This window comes from Bactrocera neohumeralis, chromosome 5 (genome assembly GCF_024586455.1).
Source record: "Bactrocera neohumeralis isolate Rockhampton chromosome 5, APGP_CSIRO_Bneo_wtdbg2-racon-allhic-juicebox.fasta_v2, whole genome shotgun sequence".
Lineage (NCBI taxonomy): Eukaryota > Metazoa > Arthropoda > Insecta > Diptera > Tephritidae > Bactrocera > Bactrocera neohumeralis.
The window spans coordinates 8,398,622-8,416,816 of NC_065922.1; the positions used below are offsets into that span (position 1 = coordinate 8,398,622).

Consider the following 18,195-nt stretch of genomic DNA (forward strand, 5'->3'; position numbering starts at 1 on the left):
GTTTTTCCCCGCGCTTGGAGTTTATGTGTGTAAAAAGTGAGCTAAAAGTGATTTTCTGAGAAAATTTGTTTAAGGTATTATAAATAAACATTAATTTTGATTTAGAAATGGTTCAAATAGTTTGATTTCAGACAGAAAATTCCAATGGGGCGCAAAGGAAAAAATTCTAGTCTGGAACAAATCCAGTTAGTAATTTTTCATCATAAAAATGGAGAATCTTATAAAAAAATTGCAGAAATGACCAATATGAAAGTCAATACAGTGGGAGATATTGTTCGGCGTTACAAAAATGAAGGAAGAGAACATTTGTTGAAACAACCGGGTAAGCCTAAGAAGCTCAGTGAGAGAGAGCAGAAGGCAATCGAACGAAAAATAAAGGCAAACCCCCTCTTAAGTGCACCAAAAATTGCCACAGAGATTGCGGAAGAGTTTGGTAAAGAGGTTTCGTCGTCTACTATCAGAAGAACTCTTAATGCTAAGGGTTTTAATGGTCGAATTGCGCGACGAAAGCCTTTGGTGCAACCAAAAAACCGACAAGCACGTGTAAAATTCGCCAAGGAATATATTTCTAAACCAAAGAGTTGGTGGAATGACGTTTTATTTGCCGATGAGAGCAAATACAACGTCTTTGGTTCGGATGGACGTGTAAAAGTTTGGCGAAAACCTAATGAAGAGCTGCAACCGAAAAATTTGAGGCCCACAGTAAAGCATGGAAATGGTCACGTTATGGTGTGGGGGTGTATGGGCGCAAAAGGGGTCGGGAAACTAGTTTTTATTAATGGAATAATGAACAAAGAGTCGTATCTTAATATCCTAAAAACCAATTTAAAATGTAGCGCAGAAAAACTTGGTATTTTAGAGTCGTTCAAATTTTACCAAGATAACGACCCGAAACATAAATCGCGGTTAGTACAAGAGTGGCTTCTTTATAATTGCCCCAAGGTGCTCCATCCACCTCCCCAATCCCCGGACATTAACCCCATCGAAAACCTGTGGGATGAATTAGATCGTCAAATTCGCAAACATACGATTTCTTCAGTAACCGACCTGAAAATTAAGCTGCAGCAGGAATGGGATAATATATCGCCGGCATACACTGCTAAAATTGTTGAAAATATGCCAAATAGGTTGAATGAAGTGCTTAAACAAAAGGGATATCCTACGAAATATTAATGTTTTTCGGTATTAATTTTTTTAATAATTTTGTGCCTTAAATACCAAAAAACCGAATATTAATGAACGCTATTTTTATGTGTACCTGAAGTTTTTTGCTTTTTTTGTTTAGAATAGAATTCTGTATTATTTTTTTTCTTATGTGCCCTACTTACTGTTGAATTATCCTAAATAATAAAACAAACAAAACTAAATAATATTTTTTTTTTACAATTTTTTGGTAGTTTGAATTGACGAGTTAGAGAAAACCGAATATTAATTACTCTGACTGTATGTATGTGAAATCATCTCAAAATTAGCATGACAAATCAAAAATATTGAACTAGGTTGAAATATAACATTCTATGTCTAGATCCCAAGACACACATTGTACATATGAATCAATATTAATATTGAATATACTAGAAGAAAGAGTCAGAATATAGGGTCAGTTTATCAGTTAATATTGCCTTTCGTTAAGAATACCGGAAAGGTGAAGGCGAAAGATGGTTTCTAAAAATGTTTAATAACATCTTTTCGATGGAAGACCAAAGCAACGGAATTAAAAGATGGTTTCCCAAATTTACAATTCAAATTAGTATTCAAAATGGGATTGCTTCGATCATTAACTGATATACATACATACATATGTATGTATGTACATATATCAATAAAAATCAACTGAGAAGTTTTCCCCACCGAATCTGAAAACAATGTTTCGAGAAAAATGCGTTTATCTCCTCTGACTAAAATATTCATTTTGTCAGCTCCTGAACACCATAAGCCTTCTTGTCCGTTATTTCTGGGATACAGAAAAGAAACCCTTTGAATTCGTTATAAAAATAAGTATGAACTGACTGAGACGCTTCTCCAGGTTCCTGTTACAGCCAATTGAAGACCGTTTAATTTTAAACGTTAACTTTACGGTTTTGTTTAAAAATTATTGCGTGCTTTCTTCGTGGAATGACAGGGGCATGGCCTAAGCACGCACATCGCAAAAACACTTTCTTTATTTTTGTCTTTCTTTCGTTGGTATTAACATTTCTTGGACTTGAGTTTCACATTTTTGGAATTTCAAATTAGTACGAAAACGAAGTCACCGACGCCGTCACAGGCAAGTGTGGACGTTCGCAATTAACAGAAAACAAAAACAATAGGTGGGTATGTGTACAAAAACAATAAGAGACTGGCTAAAAATTAACAATGAGCAATAAGCTACTATAAGACATGAGCCAATAAGCCAACAAACAACCAGCGAGTAGAAAACCAGTCACAAAAACTCAAACGCAAACGCAGACAGCGACTTCGGAGTTTATTTGAAGGCGAAAAATGTGGAATGAGTACGAAAAAGAAATAATCTATAGTATAACAAAAGCAAAGGTAACACATGAAAGAAATAAACAAAAACAAATTACTAACTAAACGAGTGCGGTGAAATTTCGTATATTTGGTCGTTGACTATTAATGGGATGTGACGGCGTCACGTGAAAATTAAAAAAATAAATGTTAGAACTTTGGACAAAAGTTATAATACCCTTTACAGGTTCATGATTTATAGCATAGAAAGTCATAAAAATGTATGTATGTATGTATCTTGATTTTGAACGTTCAGTTTGTATGACAACTGTATGAATCCGATCAGAACAATTTCTTCGCATATTGTAGCGCTATCTTAGGCAATAACCTGCGCCCAATTTCGAAAAGATATTTTGTCAAATAAAAAAAATTTCCATACAAGAACTTAATTTTGAACGTTCAGTTTGTATGGCAACTGTATGCTATAGTGGGCCGATCTGAATGATTTGTTCGGAGATTGCAGCAATGCTTTGGATCATGGTCTATGCCAAATTTTGTGAAGATATCTCGTCAAATAAAAATATTTTCCATACAAAAACATTTCTATGCCAGCTGTATGCTATAGTGGTTCGATAGCGGTGATTATACTAAATTAGCTGCTTCTTGAAAGAAAAGAACATGTGTCGATAACTCAAAAATTGAGGAACTAATTCGTGCATATAAACCTCATCCTGCACTTTTCCTGCTGGGCAAATGATATACTATATAGTACCTTGTTTAGTGTACATACATATGTATGTATTCCGGGTAATGAAAAAATAATTAAAACATAGCAATTAGTATCGAAGAATATGCGCTCAAATTTTTTTTTATGAAAGACAGACTAAAAATGAAATATTTTGCATTCTTATTGTAGAAAATTGTTATTTCTTCATTTTTCACTACATATCCACTTGTTTGCGTGGGCGTACACCCACCGAACACCTTTGGGCTAACATTCAATGTTGCTGGTAACATGTTTATAAACACTGCAATGCCTACAGACATCTCATGTTTAATTTTTTTGCGCAAACAATTTGTATTTCCACACAATTTTCACTTTATCAGCTGTGTGCATACACACACACATATTCACGTTTCTTTTTGTTTGTTTTGTTTACACTTTGTTGTTGCACAACGGTGTCGCCACTAAATTTGCTTGTTGCTGCCACATATGTATATAAATACACACACACACGCTCAACGCCATGTATCTATGTACCTGCATGCAGACGTCGACACAGTGCTACACTCCCGCAATTATGGAGGCATACACACACGGACGCACTCACAAACAAAGAGATTCTCAGCGCTACGCTTTGCTGTGTAGTTTTCAAATGAATTTTTTTTATAGGTTTGCCTTTGCAACTTCAATGTAGCAAACACACTTCCTCATTACAAATTCACTTCACGCACAAACACACTTACTGTATATTTATTTCCTTTTTTACGCCATAAAAATTATTGTTTTTGTCGCCGATTTGAACATTTTCTTTTACGGCTCTTCTCCTTTCAGCCAGTAGACAAACACAAACACAAACGCACTGACACTTTTTCTACACGATTTTGGGATATTACCTGTTTTGGATGGGTGCATTTCACCACAGAAAATTATTAGCGCATTTCACCATTTAACATCAGGGGCACGACAATAACAGAACTGAGTAGTTATTAGAGCCAATGGGAAAAAATATGTTAATTTCAATGTTTAGAAATGTACGCTTGCAGATTCCCTTTTCTACTATGCGCAAACGATGCTGCATATAATTTATAGATCGGTATACATATGTAAATATATTTGTTATGAAAGCACATAAGTGTGTACATACATATGTATGTATGTATATATTTTAAGATTGAGCTATTTTATGATGAATTGCATAAAATCTTTGCCAACATATATTTCAATAAGATTTGTATTACTGCCTACATATGCATTTTATATATGTTTGGTACGACATACATACATATGTATATTTATATACTTAAATAAATATTTGCTTTGGTCATTAAACTTTTCGATATCATGTTAAAAGACCAAGCGGTTGCACATTTGTCCATATATAATTATGTGTGCATGTAAACAAATATGACAAATCATACGCATAATGTTTGTAAATTTGTCTACATGCAACATATGTATGTAAATATGTACACTCAATGCTTCATGCGAAATCTACGTTGACGCGGACAACCAATGGCGAGGCTCATATTTTTTGCTTTCATGTCAAAGAATCAATGCTTCACAACATTGTGTTGTTGGTAGAAAATCCGAGCTGTGCCGAAAACACAAACGAACGATCGCTAATTGCCACTGCTTCCCTTGCCGCTGTACCAGCTTCGCGAACAAACCAACGTAGATATGTATGTTTGTGTGTGAGCTTGCATACATATCGACGCAGATTTTTGCAAGCCGCGTAACAATATTTTGTACATTCCTTGACAAATACAGTCAATCTCGGTTATGTGCCACAATTAAAGATATAGCTTTTTGTGGTTTGTTAAAAAAAATTTAATATGGCACATATGCGAGTGCGGATACTGAAGCGAGTAGTATTTAAAACAATAATTTCTATGTACATATTTCAAAAAACCAACCGTGAGATGCAGCAAGATATAGGCAGTTAAGAGGGATGATTTTCATATAAGCGGTGTACTACTTAACCGGGATCCACTGTACACATAAATCAGAGGAATATTGAATATTTTATATATTTGGCACATTTCTTGACTTGAAAATCGACAAATAAACTATGGTGTCAATTTTATTCTATACTTATATTTGCGGGGTTGTCTTTTTTCTTCTCATACAAATATCAGAAATTGTTCAGTTTATGATTTTTAGCTTTTGCCATCGTCGCGAAAAGACGCTTGACGGCAAAGCCATGATCGGGGAGATGTAATGGTATTTGTTTTTATGAATGAAGCAAGTTTGCCTGTTGAAAGTGCGCTTGCGTTCATGAATGAAAATATTGTTGTTGTGTATTTTTCTACAAATTTGGGCATCGACTTGGCTGCCATATTGACTTGTGACGCCGCTGATGCTATTTGAACCCATTGTTGTTTTTGTAGAACCATATTTTTAATTTTTGCGGGTGACATATCTACATATGAACGCATATATGTACATACATAAGTATGTATGTTGTGTATGCATTATTTGTGTGGGAATGTCATACGTACATATTTACATGTGTACGTATATTTGTATTGATTTGTGTATACATTATTTGTTCGGCAATGTCGTGCACATATGCATATGCATGTATGTATGTACATATAGAGCAGTGCGCTCACACTTTTTACTGATAAATGATAACATCACGATTTGAATTTGAATTGTACTTACATACATAAGTATGTATGTAACTATGTGCTAATATGTAGATGCGTATGAAAATTTAAATGAAGAAATGTAATTTACAGACAATGTTCTTGTAATATATTAAGTTTTTTAGGATATTGTGATAGTATGTCATAAATATGTATGTATATACAAATAACATATCCACATACATACACATGTACATATTTGTGAATTTATAACATATTATCAAACATATGAAATATTTAAAAAGTATCTCATATTTGTACATACATATGTACCTACAAATATTACTTTGAAAATATCATAATTTAATGGTAATGTTATCAATTTTGAACGAATTCAGAAAAATTCGCAAAATGATATTCATATCAATTAATATGATTGCATGTAAACGTATAAAAATATAAGCGAAAGGCCAACATATGTACGTCTGTAATAGCAATGTATATTTCTCAGCAAATTTTCATTGAATGCTCAGCTCTGTTCACGCGCCACTGTTATAATTTCTCCTTCTGCTCTTGCTGTGGTGAAATGCACTCATCGCATTTTGTTAGCCAAAAATAAAATGTTACACCTTTCAGATAAGTTGGCTTATCTCTGATACGGAAACTTTTTGGTCTGTCGGTGTTAGCACCGCGAAACCAATTTAATGCTCAGTATTGTGTTCTTGTGTTGGTGAATCTGGCGAAGACTGTGTTGGTGTGGGTCGAGGAGTTGATGATGGATCATCGTCCATATTTCAGTCATCTTTTTTTGAAATCGCATAAAAAAGGTCAGCATTTTGAAAGCAGTTTGAAAGGCCCTCTCTTTGGGGGAAAAAAATCAAGAAAACACGTTAACTTCGGTTGTACCGAAGCGTTAGTACGTCTTACTGTGACACCTTATAGCATAAAAGGGAATCGCGGGTTTTGATCGGCTACTTTGTATTGCAACTATAACCTATATTGGTCCAATATCGACGACTTCGACAAATGAGTAGCTTGTTCGGGAGAAAAGCACGTGTTCCAAATTTCGGGGCGTTGTCTCCAAAACTACGGACCTGGTTCTAGTATAAACTGACAAGTGGCGGACATGGCTGTATCGACTCAGCTCGTCAGTCTAGTCATTTGTATATATAAATACTTCATAGAGTCTCCGACGTTTCCTGCTGAGCGCTGCAAACACGATGGTAAACTTAATATACCCTGTTCAGGGTATAACAAAGAGGCGCTCATGTAAGAAATTTCGATTATATCCTAGAGATAATGATATTCTCGGATGATCGACAAGAGACATAAACATTTGAATCATATTTGCTTAATTAGATTCTCTAAGCATCCACAATAAAAGTTATACTCATTTGAAATTCCCCATTCTACCTAGCGACTCGAACAGATAAGCTCATAAATGTCAAATGGAATGTAAAAAACAACAATTTTGGTGGCTTGAGGACCGTCGAATAAGTCTGTCAATTTTATTGTTTAGTTAATACTTACTGAGAAGAGAAAAATAGGACTATTCTAAGTTCGTCCCTATTGTCAAAAAACTGGAAGAGTCGATTTTCACAAGATCTCTTGGAGCTGGGTGGATACTTAACGACAGCTAAACCAAGCTCCTACAGCTTCATGCGAGTCACTATCTGACATTGTCCTGATGGAACAAAAAATTGCTCTTCTATTGGTAAAATATGACCGCTTCTTCATTTATTGTAATTACAGGCCGAATTTAGCTGTAGAGAAGAAGCCGATAAGAGATGGGCCACTTAATGAAACCTTCCTGATCGTCAAACGCGGCCACCGTTTCTGTTGGCTCAATGCTATGCGACCACGACTCTTTTCGCTTGATGTTGTCGTGACTTACTTTTTATGAGCAGCTATTATCCGCTACAGAAATGGTTTGATTCTTCCATCTTTGACGGCTGCTCAAACAATTCTGAGTCAAGCAATTACACCACAAAATTGTCTGAGAATATTTCTAGTACGAAATCTTACAGTATTATGCCTACTTAACTCAATGCCTACTGGGAATATAAGGTTGGTTTACCTTAGCGAGTGGCCAATCGAACAAGTAACTGGCATAAATGAGGCATGTAAACAAACAAAATTGCCGCATTTGCGACCGAAAGCAACCTGAAGAGATTCAAGAGCTGCCATTTCACCCAGAAAAAACAACAGTTTGATGTGGCTTGTATTGCGGTGAAATCATCGGTCCATATTTTTTAAAAAATGATGTCGGTGAGAACGTAACCGTCAATGGAGACCATTATCGCGCCATGATAACCGACTATTTGATGTCTGAAATTGAAGCTCGTGATCTCGGCGACATTTGGTTTCAACAAGACGTGCCAATTCCCACACTTCGCATCAATCAATGAAGATATTGAGAGAACAGTTTAATAAGCAGATAGTTTCACGTTTTGGGACCATCATTTGGCAACCAAGATTGTGTGATATCGCACCGTTAGACTTTTCCTTGTGGGGATAGATAAAGTCTAAAGTCTTTGCGGGCAATTCCGCTTCGATTCAGGGTTTGAGGTAAAACATCACACGTGACATTCGCCAGTTACCAGTCGAAATGCTCGAACGAGTCATCGCAAGTTGGACTCAACGGATGGACCATCTGAGACGTAGCACCGGCCAACATTTGAAAGAGATAATTCTTAGAAAATAAAAGCAAAGAATGTTCTTTCGAATGATAGGAAACATTGCCCTTTAAATTTGAAGTTTCGCTGCTTTTTTTTAAGTAGGGAACCTCGAAAAGGATCACCCGTTGCATAGAGTATCACGTAGTTATAAAACTTTGCTGAGTTATCTAGTGGATACTGTCCACATCGCTGGTACTGAATACAACTGAGTGACTTGAAGAGTGATTTCAAAGCGAAATTTCTGGGCAAAAGAGCAGATGTCTAACATAGCGAATAAAGAATTGGCGAATCGAACGTACAACATATTTAAAGAACCAATGAAAAGCTAACACTCCTCACATTCTGTGACTTATTGAGCAACGCTCGTGCTTCAGTTTGCGTGCGTTCGGAGACTTATTCGGCAAATATAGCGAAGAGTCGCTGCAAACCGCATTCTTCGCGTGACAGACGACTGCGCAAAAGTTGCATGATTGAGTAGTTTACGAAGAAGCCAACAAGAAGAAGACAAGCACATCTGCATTCACGTGAATTAACACAAGCATACACACATACAGACATACGGAACGGGGAAAAATGCGCATGCGCTTAAAAGACAGTTGTATAGACGAGTACACATGTTCCAGTGCTTGTAAAAATGTGTAAACGCGCACAACAAACACCAATTAAGCGATCGACAAATTTTATTTGCACAGACTGACGAGTTGCGGCAACAAAAAGTTGTCAACAGCTGTGTGCATTAGCAACAATTGTTCGTTGTTCGAGACGGCGATGCAAAGTGCTTTGGAAAAGTGGCGGAGCGACGCCGACTGCGCGAACAAACAACAACAACAAAGACAACTTGACAACAGCAATAAAACATGCGCAGCAATGACAGGAAGTTTAATTAGAATTTAATGCCAAATACAGGAAAGTCGAGCGACCCGCTGCGGGGCAGCAACGCGGCTAAGTTGCAAAGTGGCAAGAGGCGGTAAGGCAACGAGGCGGCGAGGCAACGAGGCGGCGAGGCTTGTCGGCCGCTTGAGTTCTGCAAACAGGTGAACGCTATTGGCGTACGGCAGTGCAAGTTGCCGCGCAGTCGCGGTGTCAGCAGCAAATCTCCGCGAATTCTGTCACCAACCAAAGGAGGCACAACAAAAACGCTGCAACGATTATAAATCGTAATTGAAATGGATTAATGTCAGTTTAAATAGAAAATGCGGTAGCCTTATTGGTCAGCGCATATGTGGCTAATGAAATGTACGATGTGGGGTCAATGAGGAATGCGATGTGGTCCATACAAATAAAGCGCAACTAATTGCATTTGCACTTGCTGCCGCATAGCTGTGGCGAATGTGCTAAATGCGGCAACTTGCATGCGTAAAAGGGTTCTTTTCACTCGAAATAATGCGAAACTTTCATTCGAGGCTCGCTGTTGACCTATTATGGCTAGTATTTACATGGATGGAAAATGTATGACCGCGAAAGTTGCTAAACAGGCTCAGAAAAGCTGGGTGCCGCGCTGACTGCGAGCTGGGACACTAAGGAATCCGCGCACACTTCCACTGCATTACCGATTATTTGGATTGCCGTGTCGCCCATTCTTTCCTGTTGGTCTTTGCTCTGCGTTGTTAACTGTGAGAGATGTATGCGCGGGTAGGAGATATTGGAGGAGAAGCCCGGTGAGTTTTTTTTACCGCTGGTTCAAAGCGTGCAAAGAAGGTTGGTGGCTTCTTCTATTATGTGGAACTACAAATCAAAATTAGTTTCAGTTTTTCTGATAATTTCTGCGTTTCAAATAGATTTGACGGCCTTCAAGGTCGCAGTAGAACTACTGCTCAGGTTCACAACATCGTGCAGAGTAATAACTAACCACTCCGATGACAGAGAAGTGAAACGAGCCTTAAGCTCTCCAAACGCTCGAGATTAGTAATGGAATTCTTAGTCTCATGGCATAGAATATTATCCATTTGCCACATGACAAGATTAGTATCGCTTCTAGGACATAGTAAAATCATAGGAAATTATGAAGCTGAAGAGCTTCCAAGGAAGAAACCCTAGTTTCGATATCAGAAAAATAGGAACAACTGAGAGCTGCTGCTTTTATGAGTTTAACTACTGAATAGATGTGCCCCACAGGTGCTTATCGTGCATTGGTCAATTGCTTGCGCTCGCAAAGTCACAAAATCTTTCTGAACAACCTGTGGCCAGTGGCTTGAAAGTAGATCACGAAGAATCATCTCACTACTTCATTTTAGCATTTGCTGGCTTTGCAATATCGAGGCTAAGCACCTTAGATCTCACATCTTCAAACAGCCAAGAAATCTGGTGGACATTAACGCTTGAGGAGACTTGTGATGGGTTCAAGACGCTTTGTCGATACATAGAAATATATGAATATTCTGGCATCATAAGAGACTGTCTTCAGTAGTTCAAGTAATATTCCTAACTTGGGGATCAGCACCGAAACTTGAAGAAAGATGTATTCAATAAGATAGGCTATCGTTGTTATAGAAGAGCTTCTCTTTCAACTGTAAGTTATCTCAGGTTTTTGGAAGTTTTTCAAGGATGGATGAAGATGGAGTGCCATATTTTTCGAACGAAATGAAAAGCTTAAAAGACGGACGGATAATTGACAACGATAAAACAACTCGGTAGCAGAAAATTACTTTCTTTCCAAGATGTGATTAATTCGAATGCTTATCAAAGTAGATGAAATTGATGATTCATTCCTAAAATAAGAGCATTCTTATTGTTTATGTGACGGGTGATCCAAGTAGAGGAGTGTGCACGAAGACCGTGGAGAGTCAATTCGGAGCATCTCAAATTGAAAGCGTACAAAATACAGCTTGTGCAAGAGCTTAAACCGCTCAACCTTCCCAAGCGACATCGCTTCGCTCTATGGACTCTTGAAAAGTTCCAAGACGATCCGACGTTTTCGAGCCAAACTTAGTTCAGCGATTTCCTTTCTGGCTCAATGGGTATATAAACAAGCAAAATCGCCGCATTTGGGACAAAGATTAAGCAGAAGACATGCAAGAGCTGCATTTCATCCAGAAAAAACAATGGTTTGGTGTGATTTGTGCGCCGGTGGAATCATCGATTCATATTTCTTCAAATATGATGCCGGCGAGGACGTAATCGTCAATGGCTACCGTTATCGTACCGACTATTTGATGCCTGATATTGAAGCGCGTGATCTCGGTGACATTTGGTCTCAACAAGACAGCGCCACTTCCCACACATTAAGAGAACACTTCTGTGAGCAGATAATTTCACGTTTTGGTCCGGCTGATTGGCCATCAAGATCGTATGATATCACATCGTTAAACTTTTTTCTTCAGGGATATGTAAAGTCTTAAGTCTATGCGAACAATCCCGCATCGATTCAGGCCTTGGGTCATCGCTAATTGGACTCAACGGATGGACCATCTGAGATGCAGCCACGGTCAACATTTGAAAGAGATAATCTGAAAAAAATAATTGCCACAAAATGTTGTTAAGCTAATAAACAATCCCCCTTAGGAAACCGCGAAATGTATCAGACTTTATATGCTTCAATTGAGCTCAGTCCGAGCGCGACCTCAGAATTTATGGCTATAATTGATTTATCAGCATTATACTATATATATATATATAGCCTTTGTATGAATGATTAAGTCAACGGAATAACTGTTGCTAGAACAGACAGAAAGTCTGGTAAAAGTCGCTCTATTTGTCCATTTTTGAGTGTTTGTCACCATCTAAGAAGTGACTTAGATTAACACGGGGTTTCGGATGGCACACGAATTCTTTGTTTCCAAGAAAAGTTTCCTATTTGCTTTACTAGACTATTATAGTTAAACATACAAACTGTTGATAATTCAATCGAGCAAATGCAGCTTTTATTAGCTTAGATTCGACTCTACTGCATTTTCGTGCGTCTCACAAAGAGTATAAAAAGCAACGGGTATTTCAGTCCCTGGAGCCTTTGTTATTTCACAAGTGTATTAGATCAGTGCAAATAGATGAGTGAGTATGTGTAAAAATGTGATGAGCAGCAACAAATCCCGAAAAGGCGTGAAAGCTTCTGTAGACGAGCGTGCGACGCGTTGAATACTAATGAAATTGATGATTAAAATTAGCGAGAGAGAAAAAGCCGAAGATTTATGATGACTTTCTTCAGATTTGCCTGCAAAGTGAAGAAGCTGTAGTGGAAAAGCAGTGCTGGGAGCAGCGGTGGCTATATTTGCAGTGCTGAGCTCACCTGCCTGCTGCGCCTGCCAACGGCTGTACGGCTAAAGTGCCAACGCAGACATTCCGAGTTGATGGCTTCTTAATAAGGATATAAATTACGCAGATAATATTGCTCAACGCGCCTTCTTCTCCGAGCGACGCTGTGCCTGATGCCTGTCGAACTGCCTGCTGTTTGTGCAACATTTCGAAGGCCGACAATTGCCAACAATTGTGGCACGAACGTGCGCAACTTAAACGCATTGCTGTGTCATTGCCAGCAAACAACAAAATTATGGCAGTGACGGCGTTGGCGTCGGCGGCGACGGCGCGCAATAATTACTGCCGTCGCAGCCATTTGCTGCTATTGTTTAGCGCTGCTGGCAGTAAATGGTGCGCATGTGGCACATTGTAAATAATGCAGCACAAATTGACGTGGACGCATATTGTCGCAGTTATCTATGGTCAATGACAATTTCCGATGGAATTTATAGATTTTCTGATTGTTGGTATGCCGCTGTGTGTGTGTGTGTGTATACTTCAAATAGTTGTTGTTGCAACATGCTGACAATTTCAAACTTCAAGCAAATGTCTGTAAATATGCTATGAAGAGCATTGTCAACGTGTTTGTAGCATGTTGCACATTCGCAAGCAATTGCAACCCTTTTAACAGTGGCAACGGCTTTGTGTTGCACGAACGATCGCATTTAATTTCAGCTAACTGGTATTTCACTCCGGCATTGTTGTTGTTGTTGTTGTTGCACATAACTATTTGACAATATAGCGCATGTTCTATATAGTTGTCCTCAGCTGCAGTGCTGTTGTTGTTGCTGTTATCTTGCGTGTGCTTCACATATTTGTTGTGGCATTTGATGTTCGTTTTTTCTTGTGCTTTTGCTTATGTGCAGTTATAACTCGTTGTTTTCACCTTGAAACCGTTTTAATTAGTTGCTAGCAATGTCATGTCATGCCAACATGCAACATGTGGCAAGTACACTTATACATACTATACATATTAACAAATAACAATAAGCAAGGAACAGGCGTGGCATGTTGCATCATATTGTACTTCGTACATACTCACAGAAACTGTTGCGTGTTCAGCCGTGCGTTGATAGATTATCCCCAAGCCACAGACAGACATATGTACATACTTGCTTGGATATGATATATGATTGCCGAAGCAGAATTTGTTGTAATACATATATATTAAACATCGTCAAGTTGGTCTCAATGGTGGCGAGGGAAGGAGAGCTTTTAGCGGGTTTGCGCAGCGGTAGACTCCATCATATTAATTGGCTGGATCCATTGAGCGGATTTTAACCACTGACGCTCAAAGTGAGTTCTAGCCAATGGTACTTCACTTATGAGAAATTCGACCTATAAGTCGGGTTAGGTTAGGTCAAAAGGTTGATCCAAAAACGAGTTCCACCTGTAGAGCACTCCATTCTTTTTCTTCTTTACTGGCATAGACAACAGCTAGTCGTTTTTCCTTTTCGCTTTTTGGCGCCAATAGAAGGTGTCAAGTATACCCATGTCCTTCTTCACCTGGTCTTTCCAACGTAGTGGAGGTCTTCCTCTTCCTCTGCTTCCCCCGGATAGTATTGCGTTAAATACTCTTAGAGCTGGAGTGCTTTCAACCATTTGGAAGACATAACCTTGACAGACGCTGGCTCTTAATTCGCTGAACTATGTCAATGGCGTCGTATATCTCGTGCACCTCATCGTTCCATAGACTCGCCGTTGCCAATTTGGAAAGTACCAAAAATTTTCCGCTGAATCTTTCTCTCGAAAACTCGAAACTCATAAATGTTCTCATCGTCCATACTTTTGCACCATATAGCAGGACGTGGATGATGAGTGACTTGTAGAGTTTGGTCTTTGTTCGTCGAGAGAGGACTTTACTTCTCAATTGCCTAATCAGACCGAAGTAGCATTTGTTGCAAGTGTTATTCTGCGTTGGATTTCGTGGCTGACGTTGTTCTCGGTGTTAATGCTGGTTCCAAGATAGACAAAATTATCTACGACTTGGAAGTTATGATTGTCCACAGTGAGGTGGCAGCCAAGTCGCGAGTGGTGCGACTGTTTGTTTGATGAAAAGAGATATTTCATATTGCCCTCGTCCACCCTATTGTCATACCTAAATATTCCCAAGTATTGAAAATATAAAATTCAACAATCAACAGGCGTTTGAACCTTCTACAAATTTGTTGAGTCGGCTGCTATCGATTCCGATTATTTCACCAGACACCGCTGGACAATAGAGGAGAAAGTGTTTAGATAGCCACCTCACCTTCTATCGTATAACTTTAATAATACGAGTTCAATAAAATTTGCAACCTGTGGAACAATGTCCAGAAAGAACTCCTGGAATAGCGGCATGGCCACCCTTGCTGAGAGCTTGTAGTTTAATGGATTTCCTGTGTTCGATTCTAGGCAGTTGTACGGAAGTTAGTTGTTATATAGCGCCTTCTGTGCTCCCTCGAAATCCAGACGTCCAGCGTTGGAACGCAAGAGGATAATGGATATCCGCTCGTTTTCAATCCGTTGTAACCGGGACCATTCCGAGTCCGATCTATACTTTGCTGACATATTGTTTCTAATATTATAACTGACGATTGATGAGAAGGCAAGTAGGTCTGAGTGAAACAATTTTATTTCTGCTTTGCCACCTCTTTCGTTTGTGAGATTACATCAGAGGATGAAGTATATCGGGAATATGTAGTTAAGGTACTTTTGGTATGATATATATAAAAACCATTGAACAAAGTTAGAGCTGTCAAGTGGTGATAGATTTACCTCTGTCTAAAATTAGATCTAAGAGTTCGAGATGTGGCCGCCTTTAAACTTCATTATTTTTGAAAGCATAATTCCAAAGCACGAAGGCTGAGAAAAATCCAATGTTTGACTACATTAGAGGCATTTTCTTAATCTCCTCAATGCCACTACCGTCTAAGATGTTAGTTCCACACTTCTCCATATTAAGTTCATTGGGATTTGATAAGCAATTATTCTTTGAAAGGACTTCAGAGTTATAACCGATCATATACTGTTACCGTTCTTTCAGTGGTGACCGCTATCAAAAGTAATTTATTTGGTGTGAATCGAAAACTAGGATCGAAATATGTTAAGCGCTTGCTCACACTCGACCTTTAGTTTTCATTGTTTTACTCTCTACATAAGTAAGTGACTAAAGCAGGCTTCAAGGGACCTAGGTTTTTTTTTGGTGCGGATTTACCATACAAGTATATCTAAATAGATGGGGGTCTTAATGTCTTAGCTAGTCACGCTAATAAAGAAGAAGTGAAGCTTCATAATATTTTACCTGTAACTCATCAGTCAGTTCTCGAAATACTTTCTATCTATCTGTCTATAATCAACAAAGCGGCCGAAATTCTGGAACAGCCGAAGCAATGAAGTTTTCCGGTTTTTGTTCGACCAAAAAGTTTCTGGAAAGTAAAAAATTTATGGCAATAGTCATTCGAGATCGATTTTAGGGTAAAAAGAAAAGATAGAATATAAGAGAAGAAAAGTCTGAAAATAAAATTTAACCCGAATGCGAAGAAACTACTCGAAAGTAAAAATTACAATTGTGGTGAAGAGGTATCATCAATTTCTTCTACGCAATCGTTCAAAATTTGTGGAAGTGTTTTGGGTTTACTTTATCAGGGACACAAGTATTTCAGTGCCACAAAGCATTTAGTGTGGTTGTGAAGTCATCGAAGACTTGGCTCGTGCGAGTACTCTAGCCACTGTGCATGACGAGATCATCGAAAAAGTTAGAGGATCTGAACATCGACTCTTTTGGGTCCACTCAATATGTTTCGGTTAATGTTTTGATTAATATTTTGGTTAATGTTTTGGTTAATGTTTTGGTTAATGTTTTGGTTAATGTTTTGGTTAATGTTTTGGTTAAAGTTTTGGTTAATATTTTGGTTAATGTTTTGGTTAATGTTTTGGTTAAAGTTTTGGTTAATATTTTGGTTAATTTTTGGTTAATGTTTTGGTTAATATTTTGGTTAATGTTTTGGTTAGTGTTTTGGTTAATGTTTTGGTTAATGTTTTGGTTAATGTTTTGGTTAATGTTTTGGTTAATATTTTGGTTAATATTTTGGTTAATGTTTTGGTTAATATTTCGGTTTGTGGTTAATGCTTTGGTTAATGCTTTGGTTAAAGTTTTGGTTAATATTTTGGTTAATATTATTGTTAATGTTTTGGTTAATGTTTTGGGTAGAAGCGTACTACTAGTACTAAGAGACATAAGTCCTTTGTAAAACTACGTCGAGTAGAGGTGGTGAAGTAGATGCTTGACAACTGTAGGCCATCTCTGCCGAGACAAGAGCACTGAAAATTGGATTAAACATTGGCGCGTTTGTATTTTCACGAAAAGAGGTTATTTGAAGGCGAATCTTTGTTTGTTTGCATTAAAAGATATGATAGTTTTTTTTGTGTTGTTTTTAGTATGTCAAATTTAATCAGATGGCATTACTGTTAATTATTCTTCAGAAACTGCTTACTGGTCCTCTATCATCTGGTGAACCTGTTAGCTAACTCTGAAGGCTCCAGATGCCATCTGCCTTGCTAATGAATACGAGAAGCGAAGCAAGGTGGTGTGGCGCCTGCTGCAAGTACTATATTTCACAATCTAATCAGTTGGCAATAGTTCGAAGCGTGATCGAGCCATTTAATTGCAACTTGCCACATTATGTAATGTTTTAATTATGCCATAAAAGGTCCGGTTGGAGTAAAAACAAAATTTGTTTTTGTTAGCACTCTTTTGCAGCCGATTATTGACTGCCTCGAGACAATCTCTGCCGGGCCGTGCATTCTCAGCTGGGCAGCTGCAGAGCTTGCAACAAACCGTCTTTTGTTTTTAACTTCGGAGCGGCGAGTTGCGTTTGACCGCCTTGTTTTTGTTGCAGTTGAATGACTTTGGCGGCATTTGGTCGTGTCGCTACCAGCGGCTAGTAAGCGCATACAAAAGGCCTTCTTGTGCTGTTATAATATTTATTGGCCCAGCTAACCATAAGCGCAACTTTACAGCTTATGTTGTGTGTGTGTGTGTGTGTGTGTGTCGGGGTTTGTGAATCTGCAATGCATAAGTGGTTTTCTCGTCGTCGATTGCGCTGATGATAATGCAATGCGATTATGCGTTCTAATGTAGCTCTGTTGTTGTTCCTGTTTCTTTTTTTCGTAGCATTTGCGCAACAAGCCAGAATGTAATGTGATCAGTTATGCACTGACGTTGCATGCATCAGTAGTCGCAGTCCAACGCACTTGCCGCCATACACGCATACATACATATGTGAATGTATATGCATGTGTTCGCCTGTCAATATGTGCTTGATGTGCGGCAACAGCAAAAAGGTGTAAGAAATTTTGTTACGACATGTTTTGTATTCATTCTTTGTTGTTCTTCTGTCTTCGTGGTTTATAAATAACCATGAAACTGTAACGTCTAAACGTCTTAGCGGCAACGGCGAAAATTGATTTGTAATGGGAATATAATGCGCGGCAATAGTTGATCGTTGCCAAGCTGACCCTGCAGGAAAGCACATCAGCCGGCCGA

General features: G+C 38.4%; 1 protein-coding gene across 3 annotated transcripts in view; it reads right to left on the reverse strand.

Moving 5' to 3' along the window:
* Positions 1-4,044, reverse strand: part of LOC126758531 (tyrosine-protein phosphatase 10D-like) — a 185,283-nt gene extending 181,239 nt beyond the window's left edge. For all 3 annotated transcript variants that reach the window (XM_050472829.1, XM_050472828.1, XM_050472831.1), the window contains exon 1: positions 3,916-4,044. The gene's annotated coding sequence lies outside the window, so the exon portion shown is untranslated. The remainder of the gene's footprint in view (positions 1-3,915) is intronic.
* Positions 4,045-18,195: the final 14,151 nt, after the last annotated feature.